The sequence below is a fragment of the Odocoileus virginianus genome, chromosome 19 (assembly GCF_023699985.2).
Source record: "Odocoileus virginianus isolate 20LAN1187 ecotype Illinois chromosome 19, Ovbor_1.2, whole genome shotgun sequence".
Taxonomy (NCBI): Eukaryota; Metazoa; Chordata; class Mammalia; order Artiodactyla; family Cervidae; genus Odocoileus; species Odocoileus virginianus.
In genome coordinates this window covers 13,829,303-13,840,532 of record NC_069692.1, presented here as the reverse complement: position 1 = coordinate 13,840,532, position 11,230 = coordinate 13,829,303, and the positions used below count along the sequence as shown (strand labels likewise).

The window sequence follows — 11,230 nt, the reverse complement described above, 5'->3', positions numbered from 1 at the left end:
CTGAGCACATATTTATATTACTGAACATCTTAACTATAAAAAGACACAACTGTGTTTAGGGATTTATTTTTCTTCCCTTCAGAAGCTCAAAACATACCACCATGTAAGGATTTTGGATTAATCCTATTGTTAGTAAGAACACTATATTTTCCCAACATTTCTCTTTGTTACTTTCTAATATTGTATTAAATTTGTATTTATTAGGGTTGTAGAAGGATAAACTGGGGAAAGCATAGCAAATAAAGAAGTTGAACAGTAACTACATTATCAGGAAAGATACTTTCAAGCCATGCAATGAATCCTAATTGCATAGAAAAATATGTAGAGTACATATTACTGTTGCCTCACTAAAAAACTAATCGTTTGTTTAGTATTACTCTATTGAATGGTTTAAATACTCTACTCCTCATCTCATAATTGTAGGAAATGAATCTCAGCTTTTAACTGGCTTTTGAGACTGTGAAGTCTTTTGAATGGATGAAATATATTCTTCTTCCCTTCTCCACAAAATTGAAACCCAAAGTCAAATTACCATGAATCAATTCTTATTCTAGTTAATTCAGAGCATCACTTTCTTTCATATTCAATCAACTGGTTTCTCGGAGATATTAGTATCAAGCTAACTTTTTTATTGTGACAAATAGCATTGATATCTACATTTAAATTTTTACTTATTTCAATTTTCAGTTCCCTTTAATTATAGTTCAGTTTTTCAAACAGAGGTTTGAAAACTTGTCCCTCACCTTTTTTGACATTCCTCCATTCGTGAGGGTGGGCACCTAGATGTCCCACTCCTCTTTAAGTAGAGTGGACTTGTGACTTCCTTGGAGCCAACAGACTATGGTGGGAGTGGAGCTGGGTGACTTTTGAGGCAGGGTGACAAAAGCAAGTGCAGCTTCTGCCTGGTATGCTGGCACCTTGTGCGTGGTGCCCTTGACTGCCATGTAAGAAGTGCCTCGACCACTCCAAGGCAGCCATGCTTTGAGGAAGCCCAGCTACAAGAGAGGCCACGCGTAGTGATCTCCGCCACCTTCCAGGTCTTCAAGTCCTTCCAGCCCAGGTGCCAGACTTGTGAGTGCATGAATCTTCAGGTGATCTCTGCCCCCACCACAGAGCTATCTCCTGTCTTAAAATCCTTTCCAGCTGAAGCGCCAGACAGTGGGGAGCTGAGACACTTTCCCCAGTGAACCCTCTCCAAATTCCTGACTTATAGACCCCTTGAGCATAATAAAATCACTGTTCAAAGCCATTATGTTCAGAGTAGATTGTTACACAAAAATAGAAACTAGAGCTCCTAGCTTATCCTCAAACTTATTTCTCAATTCTTGAAGTTGAAGGAAAAAATCAATACAACTTAGAGGAAAATAAAAAGATGACAATACAGATTTTCTTATCTCTTAGATATTTTTCTCCTAAAGTTGCATGTCTTCTATGGGATAATTAATAAAATAATAACTGAGCCTTTTTATAAAATAATTATATTAATATGCCTTAAAATATCTCATGGTAAATATGATAAAATGTTCAAGTTAATAATATTCAAGCTAATGTATGCAGTTTTTCTCCAGCAAATAGGTACCAAAACCTCAGCATATTTATGGTATTTTACTTGATCTTCTAAGTAGAATTCACATAAATCACAAATTGAAATAATTTAGAGAAATATAATCCAAATGGCATTTAACACAAAAGCATGGCTGGTTACTCAAACACAGCTCTTCGTCCTTATCATGGCATAATCTGTCATCTTGGCTTATCAGCATCTAAGGCTGGCATTTTGGTCACAGAGATAAGTGGATTCTTGTTGCTATGGCCTGTACTGTACAATCTGTCATTAGATATTATTATTAGAAATGGACCTGAACTTTCAAGAGGAATCATCACAGGAAAGTGAGAGTCAATGTGATATATTTCTAGGCCACAGTTCATCTTAGTATATGTGCTAGGTATTTAATCAATAATCACTGCATAAAAGACATGCAAAGTTAAAATGGAAGGTGAGAAAGTTTTTTTAAAAATGATAGTGTCCATTACCAATAAAGGCATAGGGGAGCTGGCAAGCGCGTTCCCTACGGGTGTAAATCTGTAGAAATCCTCTGAGGAAATTGGGATTTGTTTATCAAAAGCATTATGATTTTGCTCATTCTTTGTCTCTCTAGTTCACTTCTAGAAATATATAATAAGGGAATAATCAAAATGTATGTGATGACATGCCTACAAATTTAAATGTTATAAAATATATAATATTGAAACACTGGAAGCAAACTGTATTGATTTTTCTACTGCTGCTATGACAAATTAAGACAAATTTAGTGGCTTAAAAATAGCACATTAATTGTCTTACCATTTTGTATTAGGTCAGAGATCTGACATGGGTCTCAGTTGGCTGAAATCCAGTTGTAGGCATGAATGTCTTCCTCCTGGAAGCCAAGAGATCCTGTTTCTTACCCTTTCGAGCTTCCAGAGGACACACCTACCTTCCTTGGATCATAAGCTACTTTCTCCGTCTATACATCCAGGGATGGTGGGTGGAATGTCTTCTCACCTTGCATCTCCCTGACCTCATTATCTTCTCTTTCTCCCCACCTCCCAGCTGTTCTCAGCTCTTAAGAGCTGACTGGTTACATTAAGCTTCAACAGTCCAGGCTGTTCATCCCATCTCAAGATTCCTAATGTAATCACATATTCAAAAATCTCTTTTGCCACTTAAGGTAACATATTCACAGGTTCTAGGGATTACTGTGTGGACATATTTGAGGGTGCATTAGTCTGCTCACCATAAAGCTTGTATGTCTAAGAAAGATATGAATTAAATAACTGGGATATTTGCTTACATTGGGATGTTATGCAGCCATTAAAGCTATGTTGTATACAGAATAATGATAAATAACAATGGGAAAATATTAACTATGGGCCAGGCACTGTTTTAAAAGCTTTACATAATGCTTTACTTAATGCTCCCAACAACCTATGTTATGTATGCATTATAACTCCCTGCCTCCTTTTACAAAGAAACTAAGATACAGAGAGTGAAACAATTTGCTAAAGGTTACACAGTTGCTAAGTGGCAGAGCTTGGATTATACAGTCAAACTGACTGCAGAGTCCATGAGTTTAATAGTTAATAATTTAGACATATGTTCTTAATCTATTAAGTGAAAAAAGTAGATTACATATATATTATGTATTATATAATCCCATTTTTTTAAAATAAAATGTGCAAAAATGACAAAAAGATTATCTCTGGATGGAAGGATTATGAGTGATTATTTTCCTTTTAAATTTATTTCGAAAATAGTTTCCTAATAGCTATTTATTTTCCAAATAAGAAAAACAAATCTAAGTTTGTGTAAATATACAGTAAATTAAATTTGTTGGTTTTGCGACTGTAAAGTTTAATTGCTGCCTTTGTGTTTTCAAACCATATAAATGGAGACCGAGTAAAACTCAAGAGTGAAATTGCTCAGTGGTATTACAAAGCTAGACTTGAGCTTTTGCTCCTGTTGAAGTGACTGAGTGTTGAGCAAACGACAACTCACTCCATGGCTGTGTACCTAGTACATTCTATCAGGCAGATAAATGAGATAACAGGTGTGAAACAACCTTGAAAATGCTTTAGCCCAGGATACCAAGGTCAGCCTTAGAGATGTGGCTGACCTTAGCATCCTCCCCACAGAAACAAGATAATTAACAATAGTTGTATCACCAGACTAGTCAACAAAAGCCCTGAGAACATTACAGAGCTGAATAGTATGTGACTTTATTTCTGAATGAAAGTGCAACCACCATTCCAATTTGAGATGTCTCTCTCTCTTTCATGCACATCTGTCGGGGAGTTGGAATTCTGTCTTTAGTCTTTTCCCCTAAGGCTCCAGAGATAACAGGAAATGGAATAGAAAGGACACGGCCACCGTAAGCTTAAGAAATGGAACTGTCTCCCCAACTACAGCACATTTTCATAAGGCAGGCATGGCCTATATGCTTTCTAAAAGATGTTGTGTGAATTAAGTTTACAGATAATAAAGTGTGATCTCAATAAAGCTGGGAAAAAAAGGAGAACAAAATATGTGTCATCATCCTTCTAAATATTTTAAGTCATCACTTCTGTATGGCATTCTAAAAGACTGACAAGTAAGTACAGTAAAATACCAACATGAGAAAACAGAAAAGCAGATTTTGATGTTTCACAGACATGCCTTCACCACACTCTTAATTCTGCCACAGAGAACATGTGCATCTGTGATCAAGAAATAGTAGTTCCTCTTTATCTGTGGGAGATGTGCCAAGACCCCCAGATGTCTGAAACCACGGATAGTACAAAACCCTATATACAAGGGTGCCTTTAAAATGAGCATTGCACAACTCACCGGTTTCCTGTGAGTAATGAATGAGATGATTAGGGGTAGCATGTCAGGCAGTGGGTGCACACAGTAAGTGCAATAGTGGGTGTAACGCTGAACATGCCTTTGGTTCTCTTCTGAGAACACTATGCCAATGACGTCAGATCAGGACTAAAAACCCCTAAAGACTGCCTTCTGCTGGTCTTCTCCGGAGGCAGCCCTGACACAGGATTTGAGTGAAGTGGTTTATTTCTGGATGATCTCAGGAAGAGGAGCAGCAGGGAGATGAGGCAAAAGGGAAGGAAGCTGAATCAGAGAGGACGGATGAGTGGGTTACCAGCATGGGCAATTGTGGGCACCATGGGCTCCAGGCTGGTGAGGAAATTAATAATGTAGTCAAGAGCATGTCTCAGGGTTTCACATCTCTGGGCTGAGAAGGTTGGGAAATTTATCGTCCAGCTCTCATCCATTACTGGGTGAGGGTTGCTCTTGAGGCTGTACCTTCACTCCCAGCCAAACACCTGTGGGCAGAACAAGCCTGCAGCAGTCCCAGGTGCTTACAGAAAGAAGATGGGCATGTTCTAAATGGCAAGAATACGAGGACTATGGGTGGGGTGCTGACACTCAGCTACAGACAGCATTATGCCGTCTGCTTACCTGTGCAGCCTAAAGGCCACTTGGGCTGTTGCTGGTTGCAGGGAAACCACTGTAGGATTATAGCTGACTCCACAGAACACTGTTGCAATTATAAATTTTAAAAGGTAACATAATGCTTTTCATAGTATGCCAGCAGCTTCTTCAAGCATTAGAGTATTAACTTACAGTTTTCTTTTTGCTTGACAATACCTACCTACAAAATATCTACATTCCCAGCTGCTACTGGTCATCTAAACTGTGTATAAAGACAGAGTAACAGCTGAAAGAAACATTTTCCACCAAATACCTCTGGCTTCAGTTTTATCAAGTGTTGTGCTTGCTAGGCCCTTCCATGGGAAAGAGCACATATTGGCCTCTGATCATTTAATTAAACGTTGAAAGACACTTTTCAGAGAATAGACACTTTTCAGAGAATAGTTTATTTACAAGTAGGGTAACTAAAAGTAGGCATTTCAGTATAGTAACAAAATATTCATATGCTATAAATATAACACATCAAATATCTTTTTGGGTGTCTACAACTGACAAATCAGTTCCAGGCTTCTGGGACCAGGGTCCCTATGCCCTATTCAATTTATTTCGTCATTCTGATGTCATATTTATTCAAAGGAAACAACCATTTAGGATCCTTATTTGTGGTTCCAAGCATAAAATTATCCTACACAATATATTTTCTCAGTAGGGCCAAATTTCATTTGCTAGGGAAAGCTCTTTGCTTTATGTGCTTTCAACAGTCTTAATCTCCTCAAGGGGATGCGGGAAGACAATTGCTATTTAAGTTTCTTAAACCATTCTCTTTCCTTCATCCCAACGACTCAGTACCTCAGCGGATCTCTACACCACACCTTCATTTCCTGGGAAAGGTAGAAATGCTTTAACAAGTGGCTCAGGGCTATTTAAAAAAAAAAAAAAAAAAAAACACATACAGAAAAACAAACTACCCTTGGATCCGGACACCCAAGCCCCTGGGGACGCCACCTGGACCAGCCTGCTTCGCTGTTCTTCAGCTTTCCACCCGCAGGTGGCAGCAGCGGGCTCCGAAGCGGGTGTCTCCGCAGGTTACAGGCACAGCTTTGGCCCGGCGTTCCAGACCCGGGACTGGTGCATCCACCTCCAGGAATCCACATCCAGCCGGGACGGCCCCAGAGGCTGAAATACTTGAGTGCGGAAACTGTCTCAGATCTTCTCATTTCTAGAGTAAAAACAAACATCTGAAGCAGCTACAGCAACTCACTGCGTCCCTCGCCCAGCGCACCCCACCCCAGTTTCCAATTTTCCCACTAACTCCAGAAGCAACCCGGTGCCTTTTCCCGCGCAGGGTCTGTTCCGTAACTCTCCACGCTCCAGCCCCTGCAGATCCTTGGGAGCGGGAGCCGGGTGCCGGGCGCGGCCAGTAGCGCGTCGGCAAGCGCGTCGTCCCTTCTCCTCCAAGTGTTCTGCAACTCGGGCTCTCCTGCCGGCGGGGATGCCAGGCTGCACTATTTCATCACCCGTCCTCCGTCCCTAACCCTCCTCTTCGTCCCCTTTTCCCCAAACACACACACACGCACACGAGCGGCTGACTCGCGCGCAGTGCTCCGGGCTCGGTTGCGCGAGCAGGACCGACACCAGCCCAGCAAGCTCCGGACACGTCGCTCGGACTCTCCGCTCCGCGGACCCCAGCGTCCCCATTGCCGCGGCCGCCAGCGGTCCCCTCGGCTGCAGCCCCGGCCGGACTGGAAGAAGTCGACGTTCTGCGAGGGGGCGGCGGGGCGCAGGTTGAAGGATTTGCTGTAGGAGGATTAACACATCTGGGCGAAGGGAGGGGCAGCGCCGCTGCAGGACGCGGCGCGGACCCCGCATCTCTGCGCGCTGCAGCCGCCGCCGCCGCCCGGGACCGCGAAGCCCGGACGCCCCCGCCCGGCCCGCGCTCCGCCCCCCGCCCGCCGGGCCCCGCAGCGCGGGGCGCGGAGGAGCCGCGGGCGGCGCAGGGAGGCGGGCAGCGCCCCGCACGCGCTTCTGCCGCCCCCGGAGCCGGCGCGCGGAGAGCGCGGGGCGAGCGCGCGTCGGGCGGCGGCCGCGCTGGGGGTGCGCGGGGCGAGCCGGCGCGGGGAGCGGCGGGGGCGAAACTTCGCGGCCAGATGCCCGAGGGCGCGGCGGCGCTGCGAGGCTGCCGCTGTTGCCCCTGCGGGCCCCGGGCGCGTCTCCGCGGGCGGCGCTGCCCGCGGCGCGGCGTGTGCACCGAGCGAGTGAAGGTATGTGTGGCGGGCGCGGCTGGAGCTGCCGCCGCCACCGCCGCGCCAGCAGGTCCTAATGCCTGTCACTTCCCAGGACGCTGGCAGCAGCAGCCCGGAGCCCCCGAGCCCTCGGCAGGTTTGCCCGTCCTTCCCCGCGATCTGATTGGATAAAGTGGGGGCTCGACGGTGGCCGACGTGGGACAGTCTGGCTGTGGCCGGGGTCTCGGAAACCATGGGTTATTGCAGTGGCAGGTGCACGCTTATCTTTATCTGTGGCATGCAACTGGTAAGTGACACTTGGGTCCTCTTGTTCTTTAACGTTCCGCTGAGATAGTGGGCAGGGGGGTGCAGTAAAAGGTCTGCCGTTGATTAGAACAGAAGAAAAAAGAAAAGGTGACAGATATATTGCCTATGTTTAACATGCTTTCAGGGAAACGCGCTGCGGGGTACAGGAGAGGTGAGGCTTTCCGCCCCCACCTATGTCTTTTCTTCTGAGGACAGTTTGGCAGGTTCGGGTTAAACTTGTCTTTAATTTCTTTAAGCAAAGCAGGAGGTAGCTCTTGTTCTTTTATGCTTTGCGTTCCTATTAATGTAACAACGTGATAGTCACATGCAATTTACTATACAGGTGTTAAAACAGAATAGATTTTTTTTTAACTTTTCTTCTATATATTAATTTTTGCAATATCTTTGTTTCTTCCTTGACGTGTATTATTTTTCAAGATATATATTGTCTGAGAAGTATAAGGCTCTAACAAACCACTGTGTAGTGCAGATGGTATCCTTACAGCTGTCTGATCTACAGGATACACTGAGTTTTAAAAGTATGTAGATTGAAGAGAAATACTTGGATGAGCAACAGCATTGCTATAGACTGAACCAGTAGCCCTGAAATCACACTTATTATTGATAAAAACAATTCTAAGAAAAAATGTTGTATCTTACATTATGTATGTAATTGCTTCTGAAATAGATATTGTTGTCTGATCCCATGGGATGGAGAATTATATATACTTCTTGAGGAATGTTGTACAGTTTCAAAGAGGCAAGGTGCCAATAGAGGAAAACGTCATGTCTCTGAATTTAAATTCCTTAAGGGCGATAGGAGGAGGAGTTGAGGATAGTTTAGAGGTGAAAAATAAACCACTTTTACTGGTTAATTTGAGGTAGGAAGTACTTGCTTACTCCTGTTACCAACAGCTTTCCTTGGAAAGTGTAAGTTCATCTGAATAGCCATTCACATTTCCAACAATTGTTTCATAAAGGCTAAAAGAACTACAAGACTGGAGATTTCTGAGAGCCCAATCAATAATCAAAAGAGTAAGGATTTTCTATTGAAACTAATGTGTTCTTCACTGTTTATCAGTTGTCATGAAGCTCATGAGTGGTGGTGGTTGTTTTCTTTAATATTTAGCTGAAGGAGTACTTTTAGTTGTATATTATCTCAAGGATGTTTTTATTCCCCAGGAAAGTTATCTGATGATGTATATTTTGGTTTGTGAATTACTTATGCCCTGGGTTGTAAGAAAAAGAAGATGGAACTATAATTTTAAGATTGTTACATTTTCTTAGTTACTTGTAAAACAGTTTATTTTTCTGTACCACATGTTCAATTAAGTTATGCATTAAAGGTTTTACCATTAATGATAAAGCTGATCAGAACAACTAGAGAGCTTACTTTGGTAAACTACCAGTAAGGCCAGGTATGCCAAACTGTATAAACATTTTCAAAACATTCTTAAGTTCATATATGATTCAGAAAAGAATACATTTGCTGATTCACTGTGTAAAAGCATATGAAGCTTTTACACAGTGGGTAAGAGCATTTTTATGCTCTTTTCAATTTTGAATTCTAAAATGTGGTTTAGCTAACATTTAGGCTTTATTATGGTTAATGTAGTCATTCGATCTATACGGCACTTTGTGTGATGAATACAAACTCTTCAAGAACTTAAACAGTTTTAGAAAAACACAGATATACAAATGGGAGCTCAATATACAAAGTAGCATAATATGGCTAAACGGGTGTGTGTGTGTGTGTGTGTGTGTGTGCGCGCGCGTGCTTATTTGTGTGCATGCATATATGCAGTGGTGTATTGGAAAGGTGTTACATCCCTTATGAAACAGAAATTCTGAATCTAAGCTAAGTTCTCTAACACTATAGAAGTAGCTGTGATATAAAAGTGTTTAAGCAAGTATACGTTTGAATCCGAAGAGGTATTTAAGCTCTATAAGAATCTTGTGATTTTTCCCATTCAGACTTTCTGTGCCACCAGACTAATATAATTAGCAGCCATGTTAATGCAGATGCAGAAGAAAAAAACAAAGGACGAAGAACACCCAGTTGGTTTGATAGGGTGAAATGATCACCCTTAAAGGACTCAAGAGATTACTGTTAATTGTTGCCTCTTAGAAATATAGTATTTAATTTTAAATAAAATAATTCTTTTGCAAATAGTTGCAAAACACTGGGAGAACATGCACCTGGGGGCCAGCGGCATGTGTGCACACACAGTAGGTGGGTGCTTATGTTTCCTTTGTTCTTGATAGATTTTTGAAGACTTTATGTGTCTTTGAGCTATTATGAGTAAAGTTTGTTTTATGTATAGCCAGATTTCCAGAATGTAACATTGTTTGACCCAACAGTTCACCAAGTTTTGTTTACTTCTGAAGTGTTTAGTGTCTATTGTAGTAACATTTGGGCTTTTTTGTAGCTGTGCAGAAAATTTTAGATTTATTAAAATTAATTAAAGCCAAAAATTGTTTAAGATAGAAACTTGATTTTCTTTGTTAAGTAACTATTAACTTTCTAGAAACATTTGTCTCCCATTCTGTAAGTAGAGTGTGTTTTAACTAGACTTTAAGGACTATGTATGTCTACATAAACTTGAAACTAAACTTAGTAGGAGATGAGAACCTCATTTATCAGTATGTTATCAGAGTATATACACAGTGTTCTGATCCTTTAACAAGTGAAGGACAGAGAGGAAGGGTGCAGAGAAATTTTCCTGTCAGGATTCTATATCTTTGTTTTTAATTATGCTAAATGTTCATTTAATTTTATGTTTGGCAGACAAGTTTGGATAAACATTATCTTTTTTGAAAAATCAGGAAATCAGTTCATAAGACGAGAAATTAGAATCTCATGCTATAGAAATTTAGTACAAAACTTCCATTTTATGAAAAACATATCTGTATATATCATTCACTAAAATCTTTGAGCTATATGATTACTCCAACTTCAGATTTCAGGGTGATTCTTATGAAAAGGGGGTGTGACCTCTGGAAACAGATTTGCTGCATTTGCAGAATCCAGAGTCTAAGCTCATAATCTGAAGAAGGTAATTTTCTTTTTATCATTTCCGTCCTTAATGCTCAGAAACTGAAGATGTTAGATAGTTACCAAAAGCATCAGTGCTTTTGCAGGATGGTTATGGTGGTACAGCACAAGAACAATTTAACTTCTTATTTACAGCTTTCAGCAGTTTGTGAAAGAGTTTCTGCTATTTTTCTTCAGTGTTTGGTTGAATCAAAAAGTACTTTATGTAAATGTTGAAAAAACACTCAGATATCTCAGATAGTTCTCAGTGAAAAATCAGCTCTAATCTGGAGAAGCATAATTTATTTTAGTTTGAAAAGACAGCTTTGCTTTCAAGTAAGGAAATTCTAAACCGCCCACATTTTTGTACCTCAGACTCCTATATGATGCAAAGCCCATGTGTCATAAACTTTTGAAAGAAAGTACAAATTTACACTGAACAGATTAACACTTGAAAATGCCATTCTTGCCATGTGCTCTATGAAGTATTGCTAACTTGGAGCAGGTGCAACTAACAATTAGATTAGTACACGTGTGTGCAGCTGCGTGGAGAAGCAGGTTTGAAACAATTAAGAATGATCAGTTGCTTTCTACTGCATAGTTTCTAAGCTTTGCGGAGGTACACATTTATGGTGAAGGCCTTGAGTGCTTAGACGGACTAAACATAAACAATTTTATCATAATTATGGAGTACTTCAG

At 41.2% G+C, this 11,230-nt stretch overlaps 1 protein-coding gene across 1 annotated transcript in view; it reads left to right on the top strand.

Moving 5' to 3' along the window:
• Positions 1 to 7,153: 7,153 nt before the first annotated feature.
• The window catches only part of NKAIN2 (sodium/potassium transporting ATPase interacting 2), a 1,117,882-nt gene continuing 1,113,805 nt past the window's right edge, over positions 7,154 to 11,230 (top strand). Inside the window, exons 1-2 of the transcript XR_011481884.1 lie at positions 7,154 to 7,230; positions 7,307 to 7,498. The gene's annotated coding sequence lies outside the window, so the exon portion shown is untranslated. The remainder of the gene's footprint in view (positions 7,231 to 7,306; positions 7,499 to 11,230) is intronic.